This window comes from Phalangium opilio, unplaced genomic scaffold (assembly GCF_054372755.1).
Source record: "Phalangium opilio isolate 3A_F unplaced genomic scaffold, DU_Popi_V2 ptg000344l_1, whole genome shotgun sequence".
Classification (NCBI taxonomy): Eukaryota; Metazoa; Arthropoda; class Arachnida; order Opiliones; family Phalangiidae; genus Phalangium; species Phalangium opilio.
In genome coordinates this window covers 90720-101650 of record NW_028324227.1, presented here as the reverse complement: position 1 = coordinate 101650, position 10931 = coordinate 90720, and the positions used below count along the sequence as shown (strand labels likewise).

Below are 10931 nucleotides of genomic sequence, written 5' to 3'. Positions count from 1 at the left end.
TAGTGGCAGACGGCAGTGTGGGGCGCGAAATTGGGAGGAATTTGCGCAAATGCCAAATGGAATGGATTTCTGCTCGCGGCCGAAGTTTTGATCCGATTGGATTACAAATAATTGAACAAAATTCCCGAAATCAACTAGTAAGTTTCAATGACGGTGTCCAAGGTAATTATGGCATCAAAATGAAAAGTACTCTCTCTCTTTACAGTACCCGGCCAGCGGCACGGTCACCAACATCCTCAAGATACAGTGATACACAGGCTCCATGGCCAAGGCTTAAGTTTTACCGTGATGGATACACTCCTGCTTCGTGAATCACGCGTGCTTACAGTGCCTTGGCGATGGTAATTATATTAAATATTTGTTTCTTTTGTTTTTAATCTAGGCCTACTAAGCCTTTGCATGCCCTTTTATTTTTTAACCTCTCCTCAATATTCGCGGAACTATAGTGTAATGGCAGTCGTCCCGGCTTAGACTGCGTTAGGGTCTATGGGAAAATAACATGGGGTGCCATTATTCTATAATAATAAGGCATATGGGGGTTATAATGAAGTATCCTCGTTACCATGGGTGGCTGTCGCGAACATACTCTCCACAGGATTTGCGTCACACCCAACTTTCGAGGCTCGTAACTCTGGTTCTACTAGAGATACGGGGATGTCCTTTGAGTATGTTATAGTCCCATTTGTCCCCTTTCCATGGATACTAAAAACTTAGGGCTACGACAAACAGGGGCCGAGATATTAAGCAAAACGTAAACATACCCCCCTCCATTGGATTAACATTACACCCAACTTTGGAGGCCTATAACTCTGGTTATGTTAGAGTTAGGGGGATGTCCTTTGAGTATGTCATAGTCCTATTTGTCCCCTTTCCAAGGATACTTAAAACTTAGGGCTACGACAAACAGGGGCCGAGTAATTAAGGAAAACGTAAACAAACAAACCCCTCCATAGGATTAACATTAGACTATACTTTGCAGGCTCGTAACTCTGGTTCTATTATCCTAACGGGGCAAGAAGGGCAGGTCCAGTCTAAGAAGGCCAGTTTCAAAAATACTCAAAAAGGAAAGTCCATGAAAACTCATTCAAATTTGTAATTTTTAAATAAAATTCATGGAAAACTCAGTGAAATGTTTTTAATACGCTTCTGAAACCATTTTTTTCCGATTCCTCGCCTTGAAATTATTCAGGAAATATATTTTCCTTGTTAATGTAGCTTAATTAGAAGCCGTAATTTAGGGAAATGCTCAACTGGGGGAAGCGTCACACTTCTAGTTAGACTGTTACTTATAATTTTCTGGGTTTTATTGGGGTTTTGTGGGTTTTATTGGGGTTTTTGTGGGTTTTATTGGGGTTTTTGTGGGTTTTATTGGGGTTTTTGTGGGTTTTATTGGGGTTTTTGTGGGTTTTATTGGGGTTTTTGTGGGTTTTATTGGGGTTTTTGTGGGTTTTATTGGGGTTTTTGTGGGTTTTATTGGGGTTTTTCTGGGTTTTATTGGGGTTTCCTTCTTTCCAACGTCTTTTTGCCTTTCTTATTTAAAATTAATTTAAGTTAAATTAACCGATTCTGACGTAGAAAACTCTAACGAATCGAATGCAAGTGGTCCCAATATCGTGCGACTAACGGTTCATTAGTTATTCTGCTAATTACAACCATCTCCGTTCCAAACTGTGGAAACACCCTGTACATTATTGGTTCCAATTTGTGTTGATATTCATTAATTAGAGTTAAAACCTTAATTATCTTAATTTTTAAATGAATATTCTTATTGTGTGTTGTCACGTGACCCGTTAAATATATTTTTCTCGTTAATATACCTTCATTAGAAGCCGTAATTAAGGAAAAACCACTCGCACTTGTAGCTCACAAAACCCCTGGACACAAACCTTAAAAGCGCTATATCGTTTAAACCGTAATAGATAGAGCTAATTCGAAAGCAGATCTAGATAGAGCACTTAATGGAGATTATTAGCTGTAATTTTCATTAAATTTGAATGACAATTAACTTAATTAGAAGCAAAATAAGATTTTATGGTATGGGTGTTTTCGGATCTCAAATTTCAAAAAAAGCCGCTGCGTTAATAGTGTGGCGACATCTATACAATATAAGCTCTAATATTATTTGAATTTAAAACTACAATGTTTAATTATTTTGATTGCAGGTAATACTATACCTTACTTATTCATAAGTAACTCTGCAATTAGTTTTTTGAAACAACAAAGTTTTAATTAAACACAATGCAGTTCTTGCGCGTGCTTCCCGCATTCCTTCTGCCCTGCGCTCTAAACCTCGGGAACTCCGTTTGTCCGCTCTTGGCTGGACTCCACTCTCTCTCCGTCGTACCTACCTCGACCTAGTGAGCCTTTTTAAAATCCTATCTCACTCCTCCCAGAAATATTTTTTATTTGCTACTCATAGTAAGGGTACTAGAGGCCACAGCCGTAAACTTTTTCTTCCTCCTTCCCGTACCAATATCTTACGTCACTCCTTTTTCCGCAGGACCATTCCCTTATGGAATGCTCTCCCTGATTACCTAGTTTCCATTACTTCAGTGAACCAATTTAAGAGTCATTTAAAATTATTCCTAAATATATAAATTTAAATTTCGCCCCAATTTAAGAGTCATTTAAAATTATTCCTAAATATATAAATTTAAATTTCGCCCCAATTTAAGTGTCATTTAAAATTATTCCTAAATATATAAATTTAAACTTCGCCCCAATTTCCTGTTATTATATTTCATATTGTTTAATTTGTTTAATTTAATTTTAATTAATGTTCCTTTTGTATGATATTCCCTATGGCTTGTATTGTATGTATTGTATTTTCAAAACGTTTCCGAGCTGTAAGACCTTTTCTTTGGTCCTAGCTCGACAATAAAAACGGAGCAAAAAAAAAAAAAAATTTTTCCACATATAGATGGCGAAACCCGCCTATCAAGGTACAAGTATAGACCAATAGACGGAGTACAAAGAATATGTATAGCTAGAGCGAGAATGGAGAAATACATAGCTGGAATCGCCTTCTTTGTGTCGTTACTGCCGTCGTGACGTCGTAATCAATCAAAACTACGCAATATTTATTGGCCAGAATGTCCAGTGAGCCCCCCTTTAGTTTTTAAAAGCATTATAGGACATTAAAATATTATTAAACAATGCTTAATGCTCTGTGCTTATTTCCGGTCCTATCCGCGGCCGGCATCAGCTGAGTTCATCATGGCAGCCTGTGCTTAGCTCCTGTGTGACATTTCGTGTTTGCACCTTTATTTAGTTTAATTAAACCAAGTTCTTTCGTTAATTGCAATTAAAAATGGTTGAAAAGTGTTCAAACCATGATTACGCGAAAGAAACTTTAGTTTTTTATTCAGTTTTAAAGGCCAAAGGTAATCGAAAAAGCAATGTTTATAGAAAAGTACCAAGGCTTAAGCAATGTTTAGATAGTGTGGAACACAAGATAGGCCTTTTTAAATGTAATTAACGCGTTTTAATTTAATATTTGGGGCAACCCGCTGCTATAATGGATACAAAACAACCCCCAAAAGTACTTGGGGCGTTTAAAACCAGTCGTGTTATCCAAGTAGAGACTGTTATCAAAAGAAATGCATGGCAAGGAGCTGTACAGCCGCTACATCATTCTCCGCTGATCACTTAAAGATACAGATACAGTTTGAAGAAACTAAAGAAACACTTCGCTTAATGCCTGGTAAGTACCTCTTTAATTAATTATGGTGTCCAATGATTATAGCATTAAAATGAAAAGAACTCAAAAGGTACATGCTCCAAATGGTTTACGTTAGGCTTAGGTTTTATGGCTCGTAACTCTGGTTCTACAAGAGATACGGGGATGTCCTTTGAGTATGTTATAGTCCAATGTTTTTAGCATGGTTGGAAAGGGGACAAATAGGACTACAACATACTCAAAGGACATCCCCGTATCTATAATAGAACCAGAGTTAATGGGTGTTGTGTAAAATAAGTCCGTGTTAACTCAAAGGAGCGAATGTTTATGAACATTTTGCTTAATTTGTTTTTGTGTTTTTAAAGAATGCCCGAGAGTCCAGTGGAACCTTTTTATGAAAATGCAACAGTTCGGCAAGTATTTCTTATTTATTTACATTATTTTAAAGTTTTCGGGCCAAGGCTTAATAAAACTCCAATTAATCCCAATAAAACGCAGAAAAATCCCAATAAAACGCAGAAAAATCCCAATAAAACCCAGAAAAACCCCAATTAAACCCAGAAAAACCCAAATTAAACCCAACTTAACCCAGAAAAACCCCTGAAAAACTCCAAAAAACCCTGTAAAACCCCAATAAACCCCTCAAAAACCTCATTAATACTCCTTTGTGGTAGTTTGTAGCAGACAACGGAACTGAAGCCCCTTCATCTCTCATGTCTTATTCCAGGATAAATATCCCTGAGTCCCGGCCAAGGCTTAATGATTTAGATGAAAAAACGCAACTTTTAATACCAGTTTTGAAACATAGATGGCGCTAGTTTATGCACTGGGTTGGAATTTTCCAAGGAGTAATAATATTTATCGGGGATGGGAGTTACAATGGAGTGTTCCTTGAAAGGCCAATATAATGCCATTAGGTATCTTTAGTTATTGCTCCATAGTAAGTTTCAGGCTAGCAGACAATCAAAATTGGTTAACAGGCCCTTGTTGCGGCGTCTCTAAAGTTTTTAAGCCTTTGTTTTGCGTGGTTAATTATAATTTTAATTGAGTTTCAATTATATTTAACGTAATTTTATTGATTAGTATAAAATTTGTGGATTCCGCGTATGAAGATGGGTTCATTTAAAAGACTTCCAGGAGCAAAGTAATTAACAGTTTTAGGTTTAAAAGTTGTTAGGCCTACTTTTGGGGGGAAGATGAAACATTTTGTCATTGTTTCAGGTGATTACCATTCTCCTAATAGTAATTACGGTGGTTACAATTGGAGGCCTAAATTATTCTAAATCAATTTTAAATTATTCTAAATCAATTTTAAATTATTCTAAATCAATTTTAACTAATTCTAAATCAATTTTAAATTATTCTAAATCAATTTAAGTAAGCCTAAATCCGTTTTACTTCATTTATTTATTTCTTAGCCCTTGATGGGTTGAAGCAGTATAATGAAATTCCTCCACCATCAAAGCCCTCCGTCAGATGTTTCAAACTCAAGGGTCCTAGGGTGAGTGTGAAATGTTCAGTTTTCTTATTTTGTAAGGCAAGTTTAAGGGTTTTGCCCGATAATTAAAATTAATTGGAAAGTTTCCGAGTTATCAACCCCTTGAGTGAGTGTAAGATGTAGTAGAGTCGTTAAATATTCCCCTATATAATTATGATATCCTTGATAATTAATTAATTCTCAAGGTGTAATTAATTAAGTTTTTAGCCTGGGTTACCGTTACTGAGGTTCTATTTACTCTGGCTATGATGACCTGGACTTTGTATTTAGTACTTATTCCTTAGTTTTACTTTCAGTGGGCCTTGGGCCTTTATCAGGTTCAGTTTTTTAAGGCTACATTATTTGGCCTTCCTACTATTATTTCTTTTCTAGTGACTCCCCCCCTCACTCTGCCACTCTCTTTCCGTCCCCCTGACTCGGTCTCTCTGTCTCTCTCTGCCACTCTCTTTTTCTCCCCCTGACTCTGCCACTCTATTTTTCTCCCCCTGACTCTGCCACTCTATTTTTCTCCCCCTTACTCTGTCTCTCTCTCTTTCTCCCCCTGACTCTGCCACTCTCTCTTTCCGTCCCCCTCACTCTTTCCGTCCCCCTCACTCTGTCTCTCTCTTTCCGTCCCTCTCTCTCTGCCACTCTCTTTCCGTCCCTCTCTCTGCCACTCTCTTTCTCCCCCTCACTCTGTCTCTCTTTCCGTCCCCCTCACTCTGCCACTCTCTCTTTCTACCCCTCACTGTCTCCTTCTCCCTCTCACTCTGCCTCTCTCTTTCTCCCCCTCACTCTGTCTCTCTCTCTCTCTTTCCGCCCCCTCACTCTGCCAATCTCTCTTTCTCCCCCTCCGCGGACTTTTGCGGACCCTTGCGGACCTTTGCGGACCCTCTCTCTGTCTGTGTTTTTCTCTCTCTCTCACTCACTCTCTCCCTCTTTCTCCCCCTCACTCTTTCTCACACACTCTCTTTCTCACACACACTGTCTCTCTCTCACACACACTGTCTCTCTCTTTCTCTTTCTCTGTCTCTCTTTCTGCCCCCCTCTCTCTGCCTCTCTATCTCTCTCTCTCTCTCTCCCTCTCTCTCGCTCTCTCTCTTTCACTCTCTCTCTTTCTCTCTTTCTCTTTCTCTCTCTCTTTCACTCTCTCTCTCTCTCTTTCTCTCTTTCTCTTTCTCTGTCTCTTTCACTCTCTCTTTCTTTATTATTATTATATTTTAAAGATGAGGAACTTTTGGAAAACTTTGTACAGTTTTGTTAGTTTTTTGGCAATTTTGAATTTTTAGGTCAAAATTTTGGGTTGATCTGGCAGCACTGTCACTCCAGTAGGTCAGCTGACACGGATTTTGGCTGGAAACCACCATGCCCCGCTGACCAATATTCGATTTCTGTCATTTCCAAATTAGTAAGGTAATTATAGTTAATTTTAAGTCTTTAATTGCCTTAAAGCGCAGCCACCTTTTGCGTATGGTTTAAAGCGACTTTTAGCTAATCATAGTCAATTAAAAATTTTTCAGGCTAAGCCTTGGCCATCAAAAAATGCTAAGCCTTGGCCATCAAAAAATGCTAAGCCTTGGTCATCAAAAAATGCTGAGCCTTGGTCATCAAAAAATGCTGAGCCTTGGTCATCAAAAAATGCTAAGCCTTGGTCATCAAAAAATGCTGAGCCTTGGTCATCAAAAAATGCTAAGCCTTGGTCATCAAAAAATGCTGAGCCTTGGTCATCAAAAAATGCTAAGCCTTGGTCATCAAAAAATGCTAAGCCTTGGTCATCAAAAAATGCTAAGCCTTGGTCATCAAAAAACGCTAAGCCTTGGTCATCAAAAAACGCTAAGCCTTGGTCATCAAAAAACGCTAAGCCTTGGTCATCAAAAAACGCTAAGCCTTGGTCATCAAAAAACGCTAAGCCTTGGTCATCAAAAAACGCTAAGCCTTGGTCATCAAAAAACGCTAAGCCTTGGTCATCAAAAAACGCTAAGCCTTGGTCATCAAAAAACGCTAAGCCTTGGTCATCAAAAAATGCTAAGCCTTGGCCACTTTTTCATCTATGTTGAATTTAAGCTGCTTTATATCAAGTAAGTAAGTAAGTAAGTAAGTAAGGAAGGAAGGAATTTTATTCTCCTTATTACCGCCGCGCTAGGCCTTGCTTGCTTCTAACATATGTGAGTTCTATTCAGTTCAGTTCAGTACTTAAGGCAGGTATTATTACCTTAAACTGGTCCATACTCCATAGATAGGCTTAGGCTTAGGTTAACTGTTAAATTATCCATGGTAAGGATGAAAAATGTTCACGAGGAAAGGTTTCAAGCCAATGACAATGGCATCCTAGAATATCGTTTAGTCTGCTATGCTACCTAACAGTTCTGACCCCCCTGAAACGTCACAACCTGTTCTAACTTCTATTTCTTACTGGAGTTTCATCCCCCATAAAGGTTGGGAACAGTATTCTAAGGGGGCAAAAATGCCAACCAGAGAGAGGGGGGGCTGCGTGACGTCAGACTATCTCTTCCCCCTAGCCAGTTGTTAGCTCCCTATTGAAGGGGCTTGTGTTTTCCCGGCTTTCCTAAAAATATTTCTTACCTAAAACATACTTAAGAGGTCCCTTCCCTAGTCCATCACTCCATTGACCCTTTCTCGACCCCGAAAAACTAATTTTAAACCTCCGCTAAAAATAATTACTTACTTAAATCCATTTTTTTTCTTCTGTCCGGTAACGTGTCAGTCTTCTTCCCCTTTACCCCCCTTTGCTTCTATTATAGATACCCGGATGTCCTTTGAGTATGTCATAGTCCTATTTGTCCCCTTTCCAAAGGCGCGGTTCACTCAACCTTCGATGCCTATAACTCTGATTTTACTAGAGATAGGGGGATGCCCTTTGAGTATGTTATAGACGAATTTGTCCCCCATCTAACCATACAAAGAACATAGGGCTAGGACGAACAGGGGCCGAGTAATTAAGCAAAATGTTCGCCAACGTATGGTATCGTCTCACTTATTTTTATTATGTTACTTATGACTTTTGCACTAAACTTTGGAGGCTTATAACTCTTGTTCTACTAGAGATACGGGTATCTCCTTTTAGTATGTTATAGTCCTCTTGGCTCCCCATACAAGGATACTTTAAACTTGAGGCTACCTCAATATCGTCGTCAACTTATGTTAGTGTCTCACTTATTGTTATTAGGTTACATTTGATTTTTGGCAATAAACTTTGGAGGCCTATAACTCTGGTTATATTAGAGATACGGGGATGTCCTTTGAGTATGTTATAGTCCTATTTGCCCCCCATCCTACTATACCAAAGGTTTGTCGTTGCGTCAAACAGGGGCCGAGTAATTAAGCGAAATGTTCAAAAACATGCTGTAGAAATAGCGTCACACCCAACTTTGGAGCCTCGTAACTCTGTTTTTACTAGAGATGGGGGGATGTCCTTTGAGTATGTTATAGTCCTATTTGTGCCCTTTCCAACGATACTTAAAACTTAAGATTACACCAATCAGGGGCCGAGATATTAAGGAAAATGTGCGTCAACTTATGGTATCGTCTCACTTATTGTTATTATGTTACTTATGATGAACTTTGGAGGCTCATAACTCTGGTTCTATTAGAGCTACGGGGATGCCCTTTGGATATGTTATAGTCCTCTTTGCCCCCCATACAAGGATACTTTAAAGCCGAATTAAAGTCAATTTAAGTCAAGAGCAAATGCCCCTAATGAAGGAAGCGGGTAAGGAAATTTCATGGCCCCCTGTCGGACTCTGGAGGTACCACAAAGCGGAGCGGAGCTGACGTAATCGAATTTCGTATTGCGCGTGTCTTAGTCTTAAAGATTGAATAGAGTGCTGTCAGTTGTGACGTCAGATCCAAGGTTAAACGTCACGAGTCTGCCTTTAGCAATGGGCGGCCATGACAGTTACCGTTTTTTCTTCATGGGAATACAGCATGGGTGACGTCGCACTGGCGCTTCTGACAGCATTCTATAGTCGGCAGGTTTATAAATGGCGGCTGTGGCGGCGGCCAGGAATGGAGATAACTAAATTATAATTTAAATGAAGAAGTGCATTTAATTAACACATAAAGAGGTAGAGTGTATTCAAGGTTAGTAGAAAACAATTTGCACGAAAAGTATCTAGTGTTAATATTAGATTATCTTCTCAACACCATTAAAGATGTTCAATCTAAAGTTAAGCCTTGCCATTTAAAGACTGCCAGATCAGGGAGGAAGTAAGGAGAGTCGACTAGCATTCTTTAGAAGAGTGACTGGCAACCCTACTGCTTGTGGAGCCCCTGGTTGTCATACGGAACAAAAATATGGCGCCGCGCAAATGGTTTTCTCGTGAAATAGGGCGGTAGAATAACAATGGCGGCTTGGCATCATTTCGGAGATTCAAGTTGTTTTTTTATAAGTTATCAAAAATAAATTATAGTTATTGATTAAAATTATACAAAACCTCAACAATGTGCATTTTTACTACCAAGAAAACGCTAACACATCCTTCCAACCTTCGCCTATGCCAATCCCCTATTTGAATTTACCGCGTTATATCCTACCTTGGTTAAAAAAAATCTTCAAAAATTATAGCAGACGACTTTGTTAGGTATGACAGCCAGGGGGCGATGAAATCGACATTAAAAAAACCCGTTGCATAGGCCAAAGACGTAGTCGACACTCCTTACTTCCTCCCTGGCCAGATCCATTCCTTCAGTCTGCAGTTAACTGAAAGTGTAGCTTGTTTTCATCTTGACTCTTAACTTAATCCTCCACGTAAAGATGACAATTTGTCTCCGCCATTATGTTTAAAGTATGTGACATGATTTTACCAAATAAACAGCAATGCAAAACAGTCCCCGCCGCCGCCGCCGCCGTGAAAAAGTTGAAAGTCCTACCCTAACTTCCGGTATAATCAAACTGCTTAGGAATTATAGATGGCGCTTCTATTGTACACGCCAAGTTTTCAAAATGTTAATACCAGTAAAATGCCGCCGCCTACCGAGTATTGGATCTAATTTGGGGACTCTTACTTATGGGGACCTTACATAATTGACTTATGGTAATAAACGTAAGTTCGACACCGTCAATAAGCTCAAGATAATAAACATAAGTTCGACACTGTCAATAAGCTTAAGATAATAAAGATAAGTTCGACACTATCAATAAGCTTAAGGTAATAACCGTAAGTGTGACACTGTCAGTAAGCTTAAGATATTAACCATAAGTTTGACACTATAAATTATCTTAAGGTAATAACCATAAGTGTGACACTATCAAGAAGCTTAAGGTAATAAGCATAAGCTTGATACTATTGATAAGATTAAGGTAATCAAGATAATAACCATAAGTTCGATATTGTCAATAAGTTTAAGTTAACGCAGTAAGGTCGATAGTGTCAGTGAGCTTAAGTTAGAGCGTAAGTTAGAGACGAACTTGCTCACGGTGCTTAGCATAGTGGTTGGGGAAAAAGAAGAGCCCCTTTGAATGTAAAACATATTTCATCACGACAAATTTGAAAGACGCAAAAGTTGTACAACAGGTTTATTCAAAATTAAGAAAATCCCGTCAGGGATTTTCTATTTATACTCAATCCGAAATCGTAATGTTAAACTCTATGGAGCTTAACATTATGAGGTGGAAAAATTTTTGCGAGTTAGACCCGAGGGGGAAACCACTTGTGAAATCAGGTGTACAAAATTTTTGAAATCACAATTGAAGTCCATAAATTGTTTTTGAAGTCTCTATAAATCGCAAAGTTTAGTTGAAATCTCGGAAATCTT

At 38.7% G+C, this 10931-nt stretch overlaps 2 long non-coding RNA genes across 2 annotated transcripts; both read left to right on the top strand.

Moving 5' to 3' along the window:
- Positions 1-1124, top strand: LOC149609866 (uncharacterized). Its single transcript, XR_016376907.1, has 3 exons — positions 1-137; positions 206-341; positions 980-1124. It is a non-coding gene; the product is annotated as an uncharacterized LOC149609866 (long non-coding RNA).
- A 1788-nt stretch (positions 1125-2912) lies between these two features.
- Positions 2913-9618, top strand: LOC149609865 (uncharacterized). Its single transcript, XR_016376892.1, has 6 exons — positions 2913-3383; positions 3543-3703; positions 4045-4092; positions 5098-5180; positions 6446-6569; positions 6677-9618. It is a non-coding gene; the product is annotated as an uncharacterized LOC149609865 (long non-coding RNA).
- The last annotated feature ends 1313 nt before the right edge of the window (positions 9619-10931 follow it).